Here is a 12,405-nt window from a genome sequence, read left to right on the forward strand (position 1 = left end):
AGAAACTCGACCGATCGGTGATCATGCTCAATTATCTGCATATCAGAGAGTTTCGATTGAGGATGTTTTAAATCCGCGACCTGCAAATCCAAATCCAATTGCAAGTACAAGTGCTGTAAACGAGTGTTCTAATGGTAATTATGTTAATTCAGATCTCTAAATTGTTCGTATACTTGTTTTTTGTTTAATCGTAGCAATGATTTTACATTTGTTGTAGCTGTTTTTGAAGTTTGAATGTTGATTATATTTTTGACATGAAAGCAACATGTACAAATTCGCATGTTATGAGTCTTTCAATTCGCATTTGATGTTTATTTTCTTTACGCATTTTCACATGTTATGGTATAATAAATCGCATGTATAAAACAGACTAATCAAAATCATCATTTTCAGATGTTATTATTCATACAATTCGCATGTGTGTTGTTCTTTACGATGAAATTATGTTGTTAATAATATATCGCATGTAATAGTCCGATAATTCGCACGTTTTTTGTTTTTCTCATTTGATTCATGTAGATGAAAGGGTTTACACTCCGGAGGTTCAAGCATCAGCTACACCTGTGGTTGGAATGCAATTTATCTCTATTGAACAAGCATATGCGTTTTACCAACCCATATTCTAAGTTAGCTGGTTTTTCTATTCGGAAAGGTGGTGAAGTACACAGTGGTGGTATAATCAAAACTAAGTATTTTGTTTGTCCTAAACAGGGTCATAAGCCACTGTGTATTGACGATTGTTCGAAGTCAAGAAAGCAATTCAAAACAAGGAATAGGGGGACTATTAGAACTGGATGCAAAGCTCAACTTATGATTTGCACTGTGGATGGTAGATTATATACAGTAAAGCGATTTGTTGATGGCCATAATCATAAGTTTGTGTGTCAAGATGATAGTCACATGCTTCCAGCTTACAGACAATTGTCAGATGTCCAGGAGGATATGGTTTGGGAACTAGGCACTTTAAACCTTGGTCCTGTCAAAGCTTTCCATATAATGAGGAAACGTTATGGTGGTTTCGAGAACGTTGGTGCCACGGTTGATGATTGTAAAAATTTTAGGAAGCGAATTAACAGCTATATAGGAGAATATGACGCTGACATGGTGATTAATAGGATAACTGACAAAAAACAGTATTTAGCTGATTATTCGTTTGCATATTCTGTTGATGATGACAAACGGTTAACTGGTTTGTTCTGGGCTGATGGTTTGTGCAAGCTTAACTATATGGAATTTGGGGATGTGATATGCAACTTTCAAGACAAACTGGTAAGTGTTTCAAGACAAATATGTTTTTTTTAGTAATTTTCGCATGTTATATGACTTCATGAACTTGTAATATCGCATGTGTAGACATTGAAGAGGTGGTGTTGAATATATCGCATGTTATACTGTTTGTTTCGCATGTGTTTTTTTTTTCTATTTCGCATGTTTTCAATGTGTTTTCGCATGTGTTTGTTCAGGTACAAGATGGTGTTTGTTCCGTTCACTGGCATTGACAACCACTGTCGAAATGTAACACTTGGAGCTGGGTTGTTGGCATCGGAGAGCATTGAATCATATAAATGGCTTCTCAATTCATTCTTAAAGTCATTTGGTTGGCAGCCAAAGGTTGTAGTAACGGACCAAGACCCTGCTATGAAACAGGCTATTGAGGAGGTTTTTGCTATCAGCAGACATAGATTGTGCATGTGGCACATAATGAAAAAAGTGGCAGATAAGGTATAGCATGCTATATTGTCTTTCGTTAGCTTTATTTTTTTTATAATATAGATTTTTGTTCTAGGCTGATATAAAAAGCATTTATTGTTATAGGTTGGACACGAGTTCTGCAATAATGATGAGTTTAAAAGGAGGATGTGTGACATTGTATGGACTGATTCTATTGAGCCCGAAGAATTCGAGAGACAGTGGAAGTTGGTGATGATTGAGTTCGGTCTCACTGAAAACAAATGGATTGATGATATGTTTGTGATGAGATCCATGTGGATTCCGGCTTTTTACCGGCATGAGCCAATGTCGGGACTTATGAGAACAACTTAAAGATCAGAGAGTGAGAACCATTTTTTTTGCCAGGTGGCTAATTCACAACTCACTCTCATAGAGTTTATGAATCATTTTGACGGTGCAATGGAAGTCCAAAGGTTCAATCATAGAAAGAATGATCATATTTCAAGATATACTGAGCCAGCTGATTGGAGCGAAACTACTTTGGAAAAAGATGCTGCTAAGATCTACACCAGGTCTATATTCTTTGATCTGCAAATAGAGATTCATGGAACAATTTCTGAATGTCTGCCGATGGACACCAAAGTCGAGGGTCCACAGATCAGGATATTTTTGAAAGACTTTAAAGCCCATGGAGATGGTTTATTAGAGGTATTATAGTATATATAGTTCAAAAATGCGATTTTTTGATAACCTACATGCGAATTTCTTTTTCCAGATCATGATTTTTTAGACATGCGAAATTGTTATGTTACACATGCGATTTTAATTTTTAATATATATTTTTTTGGTTTTTCCTAGGTGTGGTTCAAGAATCTTGAAAATGATGTAACTGCACAGTGTAGCTGTTTGCGTTTTGAGCAGTATGTGCTGTTATGCAAACACATCTAGTTTCTTTTCAAGATGTTCGGTGTTAAAGAAATACCAAACAAATATGTTATGAAGAGATGGACGAAGGATGTGGTGCCGAATGAGTTAAATATGAAGTACAATTTAAATGTGGGTGGCAAGGATGTGCAACACAAGGCTAAACGGATTGCTCGTGAAATCATCCACACAGGGGAGCATCTGGTTAGCAATTTGATTTCCGACCTTGATCAACTTGTTATAGTAAGGGATCAAATGATGCAGCTTAAAGAGAGAGTTGATCAGAGTCGAATAACCAAGCAACTTGATCCAAAATTTGACCGATTTTCAAAGTTGATTGGTTATCAACAACCGGTAACTAATGCTCCTCCTACTGTCCGTGTGTCGGCTGGTATAAGAAACAAAGGTCGTGGCTCGCATAAAAGGATTAAATCCAAGAAGGAACAAATGATCAGCCGGAAAGGGAAAAGGTCAAGGACATGTAGTGTATGCAATAAAAAAGGTCATGATATTCGGACTTGCGAGATTCTGAAAGCCAAACAACAAGGTAAACAGCAAAAAAAGAAGATGAAGGGCGTCCAGATTGAAAATGTTCCCAGAGACAAAGACAACGAGGTCGAAGACGACAAAGAGGAAGATGAGTTTGAAGATTACTGTGGTAGTAGTGATGATGGATCTGAAGAAGAAGATCATTGGGAGGAGGTTTCAGAAGATGATGAGGATGAGTAATTTTTTTAAAATGTACATGCGAATTTATAAGAACACATGCGATTTTATATTCATCTGTTTATATCATTTTTCATGCGATTTTAGTATATAAACATGCGATTTTATATGCATCAGTTTATAATTAGACTTATATGCGATTTCACTTTTAATACATGCGATTTTGAGTTATCTTGTTTTTTTTTTTTGTGGCAAATATGTCTGAATCATTCATGCGATTTTATATTATAAGCAAGCATAATATTTGTTCAAAACACATACCTAAAATATAAAATAGTTGTTATTGTCTAACACAACTAGAAGCATGAAACGATTAAACAGAATTTTAGTTACTTGAAGCAAAGATTTTGTCACGTTCAGCAGAGCTGAACTCCATCTTCTCTTTCACAGTGTTTAGAGCATCTTTCAGGAAAGAGAAGGCTAAGTCATCAGCTCGAGATTGCTCCTTTATGTAATTCAAAGCTGCGTCTCTGAAGCTTGATGGTGGTTCTTCAAGTAGTCTTTCCAACATATCTTGATTTTTCTTGATTTCTTCAAGAATTTTCCCCTGCACATCAAGAACCAGATGAGAAGAGGTGACATCGGTGCTTATTTCTGTCAACGTGCGTGTTGACAATAGCTCTTTTATTGCAATGTTTTTTTATTTTTTCTGAATCTTCAGATGCCATTTTTGTTGGTCTGTTGTTTGTGTTTTTTCGTGTTCTATGTGTTGGTGCACTACATCTGTTGATTTCGTCTTAGATCGAGTTTTTCATTGTATTGTATAGATTAGGGCGCGTTTTACGAGAAAACTGGAGAGTTTAGGTGTTTTAGAGTGCTGGTCCGCTTATACGGACATGCCGAATAAGAGGTCCACCTCACACCTACCTGGACCGCTTATACGGACATGCCGAATAAGAGGTCCACCTCACCTATATATACCATATGAGAGGTCCACATTTGTAACTTTGAGATTTCCATACCGAGGTGCTGCCGGTGTGAGAATTGCATGTAAAAGCTGTCAAATTAATCAACAAAGAGAATTAAGAGCATATCTAGTTATTTCTACATCAGGTACTTGTTTTCCGCACCTGTATCTGATCAAACTCCTCTGATTGACTCGTTCGGGTCAGAATCCGATCCTACAAGTGGTATCAGAGCTTCAGGAGGAGGAGTTCTATTGAAATTTGCTGGATTTCGTCACATATTCTTCTTCTACACCTTCTTTCTTACGTCAGACCAAGATTTCACGGTCCGTTTTGGCTGATTTTTGGATATGTTGTGCGCATATACCTGATCTAAAACCCTACCAAGTTTCAGCTCGAAACTCCAAGTCGTTTTGGAGAAATCGCAGTTTTTCGGGTCTGATTCGCGTCAAACAGGTAGGACCGCTCGTAATGCATTGTTTTGGCTCGCTTTTTTGATCAAAATTGAGGATCGCTTATTTGGTCAGAAAGAGGTCCGCTCCAAATCAACTTTTGAACCGCTTATGTGACATTATGGTCCGCTCTTAAGACAATCTTCTGGACCGCTCATTGTGTCATCTTGTGGTTCGCTCTTAGTGGTTTATTAAAACGGTCCGCTCAAAAGGTTTGGTTTTAGGGTCGCTCATTTGTCACCTTCTTCATGTGACTGTCTGAACATTACAGATTGTCGACAGGTTTTTGTCATTAATTGTGCCACCGATACCTTATTTGCACCGCCCCATTAACTAAAAAAAACAAATTAAAGCAAGAAGGTCTAATCACGTTGTAATAACATTAGCCCAATCACGATTATTGTTGCCGCCCATTAGTGCACCGCCCAATCACATTTGTTCATTTGTTGTTGTGCCGCCCACTAAGATTAGGGGCCCAATCCTAAGCTTGGTAGCACCGCCCCAATTTCTTTAGAGACCCAATCACAGCATTAATAACTATGCATGTTTTAAAGAAAAAAATGTTTTGATATTAATGTTTGTCAGACATCATTATAACTATGCATGTGATAGTAAATCAAAGTTGCCGTCAATTCAATCAAAAGGTGCCGCCCACTTTTACATCTATTGGCTTAGTTAGTTGGCCCAATAACAAAAAGGCTTAGTGGAATTATTGGTCAAAAACAGTTTGAAGTGTGTTCAGGTCGCGTGAAAAGATCCAATTCATTTGAAAGAAATCATTTCGCTCGGAAGTTTGTTCTAGTTCGTACGGTTCACAATTGTCAAAAGTCTATCAGTTCGTTCGTAGTGAATCCGGTCGTTTGAATTTAATCCGGGTCACAGTAGTTCGCGTGTTTTGACAAAATCTCAGTTCGCGTCAATTTCAGTCTGTACAGTTTGTCAACATTCAGTCCGCACAGAATATTCACAGGTTCGAGTATCAGTTCGTTTCTGTTAATCGATAATTGTTAAACTGATCGTGTTTTGTTTGTTTGTGTTACGTCAGGTATTTCAAGATTGACAGGTAAATCAAGATCGTCAGTTGATACAAGTCTGAAGCATGGATTCGGAGTTTTACAACGCGTTCGCTACAACTCCTGCTAGTTCATCCGATATTGCTAAGAACTTCAACATGGAGAATGAAACCGGAACAATGCAAAAGCCCCCGAAACTCATGGGAATTGAAGATTATCACGGATGGAAGAAACGGTTCGAGAATTGGGTGCAGGCGAATCATCTAAAAGCTTGGGAGAGCATCGAAACTGAATACGTTAGACCACAAAACGCTATGAGAGTTGATAAGATCATTTCTGAATTCAGTGAGCAAGAGAAAGAGAGTTATAAAGGAGAGAAAATGATGATCAATCTGTTACAACAAGCAGTAAAAGAGGATATTTTTGTGTTACTCCAACATGATGACAATGCTTACTCTATCTGGGAAGCTCTTAAAAAGAAGTTTGAAGGAAGTACCGAGATGCTACAGAGTAAAGCAGCATTGCTGAAAAAGGAGTTTGAATTGTTTGCGTGTATGCCTGGTGAAACGACCAAGACTCTTATTGAAAGATACTGTTATTTGGTTCGCACTATGTCACAGTTGAAAATTACAAAAACTCCAGCTGAATGGGTTGAAAAACTTGCTGATGCGTTACCGCAAAAGGAATGGGGCACGTATCTGATGATATTGAAGAATTCCGGACAGTTTAGCAGGTTGTCGATTGCACAGTTTATCGAGAAACTGGAGGCACAGGATCTGGAGCAACAGAAAATTGCCAGAATGAACAGTTCTACTCATCAGCAAGATATCAAATTGTATTATAAAGGAAATGTTCAAACTGCTGAAGTCAGTCCAAAGATACAAACTGCATTTAGTGCTGGAAATCAGTCTCCGCCTAGCAGTCAAGGATCAGTTAACACTAGTGGATTCTCAACGGTGAATCCTCCAAGTGTTCAAAGTGCATCTGCTGGAAATGGACATTCGATTCAGTGCAATGTAGCTCTACATCTTCAAAATGGTCAAAATTATTCTGAAGAAGTCGTAAAGCATCATATGGGATTATTGGTCACTGCATTGGAAGCTTATGAAGGGTTGATTGCAGGAAGAATTGGCAATCCAATGCTGACAAAAGAAGACTATGACCAGATCGATGCAGAGGAGCTAGAATTGATGGACATCAAGTGGGCATTGGCGAGTGTTTTGAGGAGAGCTGAAAAGTTTAGATTGGTTACAGGGAGAACTGATTTCTTGGATGCAAACCTTTCTAACTTAGGATTTGATAAATCTAAAGTTGTTTGTTTTCGTTGCAGGGAGAAAGGTCACTTCAAAAGAGAGTGCAAGAATCAGCAGCCGAGAGGAGAAAAAGAATCGTCTGGGAAAGATGATTATTACAGGAAAACCATTTATCAGCAAATCACTCATCAACCGCATCAACAAAAGGAACCTCAAACGGCACATGGAAGAATGATCGAGGATGCAAACAGGAAAGCTTATTTTGGCATCGCTGATCAAGATAATGAGAAAGTGGCTGAAGGATTTAGCTGGGACAAATATATTCCAGCTGATTCAAATGTTAAAGCGTTCATTGCACATATCATTCAAAAGCCAGAAATGCTGAAGGAATGGATGGAAGTGTTATCTGATGAAGAGAAGAGTGAAGATGAAGGATCTGTTTCTTCTAAAAACAGTTCATCAGAAACAAGTGATAGTGATGAAGAGATTGAACAGATTAATATTGGAAAAACTCACTTATCTTCTGATAGTTTTGAATTTTATTTTGCAGAAAAACTGAAGAAACTGAAAGAGAGGAAATCTGCAAAAGAAATGAAAGAAATCAAAGTGATTGAGAAGATTGTGGAAGTTGAAAAAAGAGTTGAAGTCGAGAAGATTGTTGAAGTCACAAAACCTTGTCGTACATGTTTAGAGTCTTGTAAACAATGTATAGAGAAAGACGAGAGGTTTAGTGAGTTAGAAAAGTTGAAAGAACAATTGTTATTTGATGTAAAAAACTTGAAAAAGTCGTATGATGTATTGAATAGGCATGTGAATGGTCTGGAGAAGACTAACTCAGAAAGAGAGAAAGCTTTGAAGATGCTAAATGCAACAATGATGACAAAGCAGAAAGAGATCAACATGTACATAGAAGAATGTGCAAAGCTGAAGAAAGAGTTGGATAGTGAAGCAGCCGAGAATGAAAGAATCAGAAGATTGCTGCAAAGTTACAAAGGTTGTGCCTACGTAATCGACAGAATTTATCCAACAGTTGAAGGTTTTGAGGCATTTAAAGATGAACAACCAACGAAGAGAAAGGATACTGGTAAGAAACAGGGTGTCTGTTATAATAAGTGTCCGCCTCCGATTTGGGAAGGGTACTCGCCTAGAAAACCTAATGAGGAAGAACTAAAACAGGCGATCAATATTAAGCTAGAATCCGAGATAACTGATGTTTTACCAGACAATATTGACGTCACGTTCACAGCGTCCGACACAGATCATGAGTCTGAACTGATAAAACGAGTGGTCGATCAAGTGTTGGATAAGGATGAGGAGTCAGAGTCAAAGTCCGAGTCCGAAAGTTCGTGTCAGTCAGTCAGGAGTTCGAGTTCGTCCGAAAAGAGTTCGAAACCATCGGGAAAACGGGTTTACAATAAAGAGTTTTTATTGTCAAAATCTAATTTGAATGACGAAACGTTTGAAGTTGCATATACTTTGAATGGTTCTGACAAATTATATTTTGATAAAGAGTTTCCAATAAGAGGTGTTAAATCAGAAATGATTAAAAAGGTTTTCAAACTAACAGAAATTAATATTTCTGAAATAAAAGATGAAAATCTTATTGTAAAACCTAAATTTTACACCTCAAGAGTTCAACAACGACTAAACAAGAAAAAATGTTACAATTCTGGTTCGGGTTTTCAAAAGAAACCAAACCAAAATCGTAGCTACAAAAAGAAAGGACTTGGTTTTACTCCACAAGAAAACTATAAAAATGAAAAATTTTCTAAAACAAATACAAAATTTGTTTCAGGTACTAGCTCGGAAGAGGAAGCAAAAAGCACATTCTGGAGACAAACAAACCAAGAATTTCTTGCCGAGAAGAGAAAGAATGGAGCTTACGTGAAGAAAGAAACCAGAACCTGTTTCCGATGCAATGAAGCCGGTCACATTGCATGGAACTGTCCAAAAGCGACGAACACAAAACAGGGAGTTTCTGGAAAATTGAAACAAGTTGTAGTTGATAAAACCGAACCACCAACTAAACAATTTAAAATTTTCAAAAATTTAACATTTGAAGTTGGTGAATGTTCGAAGAGATTTTACAAGCGAAGTGTAAAACTTGACAACCAAAAATGGGTTGTTAAGAAATCTGAGGTAAAATCTGGTGATGAATCTGATTCCACAAAATCAGAGGAGCCACAGTTTGATGAGAGTGATGAAAACTCAGTTCCTTCAATGGATGATGAGAACTTTCCACCATTGAGGACTGAGAATTTTAAAAGAAAAGTTGGAAAGACTGAAATCTCAAATCAGGATTTTTCTGAAAAAGATAATTTTGATGTTGAGAAGGCTTTTAATGGGAATGTAAAGAAAATTTTTGGTAAAATGGTTGATAGGAAGGTGAAAGGGGTAAAAGACTTCTACGCTACAAAGAAAGCAACTTACACCCCAACTAAATCCGAATTGAAATCACCCAAGGCTGGTCAGGCTTGGGTGGACATTTTCTTTGCTTGAAAAACCTGACCTGCCGGAGATCCCAAGTTTGTAATCGTGGATCAGGAATCGGCATCATTCTTGTATTATGAATTTGTATGGAAAAGTCTTAAAATTGTTAAAACTTTACAGGTTGAATGACTACGCCGGAGCTTCCAGGTTGGTAAGTGCGAAGCAGGAATCGGCATTTTGTATATACATACAAGTGGTATTGTATGGTTATTTTTACAAGTGGTACATGTTGCTTGATTGCAAAATAGTAAATCAGGGACATTAAGTTGTACTTGATTTACTAACTCATGATATTACAAAGAACAAGACGATGAACCATATCCCCGTACTTAACCAAGTAGTAAACTTACAATTGCTAAAAACAAACACATTTTCCGGAAAAATCATTTTGATTAAAACAAACTTCAGTGTTTTGAAATCTAAATGAGAAAATGGTTTGTGAAAGGGGGAGTTCAGATTGTTTATGCCTAGTGAATGGAGAATTGAGGCGATTTGATATTGGTTGTCATGATTCTGTACAGTTTGTGTTGTTTTCTATGTTTTCAAGTGGGTCAAGAATCTAGTTATTTTCAAATTTCCTTTGAAATGTGTTTGCATTTTAGGGGGAGTAGGGAAATTTCAGAAAATCCAAAAACATTAGAAAATTTGAAAAAGTCAAAAACATGATAAAATTCAAAAATGAGTTTTGTTGTGAAAAGAGGAAATGATAGTACATCAGTGGACTGTCACAACATGCTAAAGAATTGGAAAGTTAAAATGTGATAAACAATCTCACTGAGGATGTGCCAGTAGGTTTTTACACATTTAGTAGATTGTGACGAGATATAAACCTAAAATTCAAACTTGCTTATTCTGTGGGTTAACAAAACTGCTTGGATATATAGGTAACCCCTGAAATCTTGTTTGAAAGGTCCCTTATTCTGAGATACTAGGTCTTTATGCTCAGTGATATCTGGGGTATTATCCCGGGACTTCTGCTGTATGGAAGTACTGACCTAGTCCCCGGATAATGCTTTCCGCAAACGCTTTGAAACATAAGCGTCGCCCTCAGCAAGCTGATGAAACAATAAAATTGATAGTCGCTGCTGTTGAAATTAAAAGATCCTCTAAAGGGGACACACCGAAAAGTCGAAGCCGTCATCTCTCTGCGTATACGGAAGTATCGACCTGAGCTCTCACGGCCCTCACATTTAACCCCTGAACAGATATCATCTGTGGTATACTCACCTGTAAGACTGAATATTGGGATCTGGATACGGGAGTATATTCAAGTAGTGGGACACACGGATAAGTTTAAGTTCTTAAGACATTAATATCGTATCTCGGATCAGTTGAAATTTGTGTGAAAATTTAAGTGGACAAATATACTGACAATCTAGGTGAATTGTTTAGAACTTAAAATGAAATGAAGCTTAACGGTGTTGGTGACATGTCTCATTAACTGATATGATCCTCTTACACGAACTCACAAAAATATCGTTTGTAAATATTTTTTTACTGCATTACATGTTTCTCTATTCCAAAATTCAAAAAGATTTTCAGTGTGTTTTAGCATAAAATTTTGAAAAAGTCAAAAAGATTTCCGACAACTGATATTGGAAAGCTGATTTTCAAAATTCCGAGTGCTAAACATGATGAGCAATATTTGAGGGGGAGTGTTTGTTTGAAATCAAATGTTTTCATAATTTAACCTTTCAGGGGGTTCATCAATATTGTCACTGATAAAGTTGCAGTTTGGTTTGAGGAAGAGTTGGTTTTAGTGCATACATCTTTATTCTAAAATTGTAAAACTTATGTTTTGGGTAGAGAATTTGCAGGAAAAGATGAGAAGATGTTAAATGAACAGACAGACAACGATCCTGAAGATATTACTGAAGAACAAAGGAATGCCAGTAAATCGAGAAGGGGAGTCTGAAGATAGAGAGAAAGAAAGCCCAGAGACTGATCAAGACTGAAGATGTGAAGACACAGCATTGTTATGACTCGATAGTCGACTCCATCAACATCTGAGGGGGAGTCTGTTGGTGCACTACATCTGTTGATTTCGTCTTAGATCGAGTTTTTCATTGTATTGTATAGATTAGGGCGCGTTTTACGAGAAAACTGGAGAGTTTAGGTGTTTTAGAGTGCTGGTCCGCTTATACGGACATGCCGAATAAGAGGTCCACCTCACACCTACCTGGACCGCTTATACGGACATGCCGAATAAGAGGTCCACCTCACCTATATATACCATATGAGAGGTCCACATTTGTAACTTTGAGATTTCCATACCGAGGTGCTGTCGGTGTGAGAATTGCATGTAAAAGCTGTCAAATTAATCAACAAAGAGAATTAAGAGCATATCTAGCTATTTCTACGTCAGGTACTTGTTTTCCGCACCTGTATCTGATCAAACTCCTCTGATTGACTCGTTCGGGTCAGAATCCGATCCTACACTATGTCTTAATATGGAAGTTAGTTATATCTGGGTTTTTTTATATTAAAATAGTAAACTTATTATATAGGTAGGGTGGTAAGTTCAGTAGTATTTATTGTAAAATTTATCATTACATGTCAAATTACAGTCACATCGGTAATAAATTAAGTTTTTTTTACATAAAATACTTCTTCTTCTTTTTTTGCATTTTTAGGACAAAGTAATTTGAAAGTATTTGCAGTGTTTTATTCAAATCCGCATTTGAATCGAAAACAAATTCGCAATCTTTAAGAAATATAAAGATAATTAACTTTTTTTCTGAAATCACATGTGTAAAAGCATGAGTTCGCAAACTATAAGAAATTTCAAAGATTATTAACTTTTTATTGAAATCGCATGTGTAATGTCATGAATTCGCACATTATATGACATCTTAAGTGTTTTTCGCATATAATGTTATATGAATTCGCAAACTTTACAAAAAACACATCCTTTCTTTTTGTCTGAAGTGTTTTTCGCAGGTTTGTTATGTATTTCGCATATTCTTATTTG

At 36.9% G+C, this 12,405-nt stretch overlaps 1 pseudogene; it reads left to right on the plus strand.

Annotated features, from left to right (window-relative positions):
• Positions 1 to 12,405, plus strand: part of LOC110888356 — a 67,337-nt pseudogene that overhangs the window by 27,512 nt on the left and 27,420 nt on the right.

This window comes from Helianthus annuus, chromosome 11 (assembly GCF_002127325.2).
Source record: "Helianthus annuus cultivar XRQ/B chromosome 11, HanXRQr2.0-SUNRISE, whole genome shotgun sequence".
In the NCBI taxonomy this organism is placed as follows: Eukaryota; Viridiplantae; Streptophyta; class Magnoliopsida; order Asterales; family Asteraceae; genus Helianthus; species Helianthus annuus.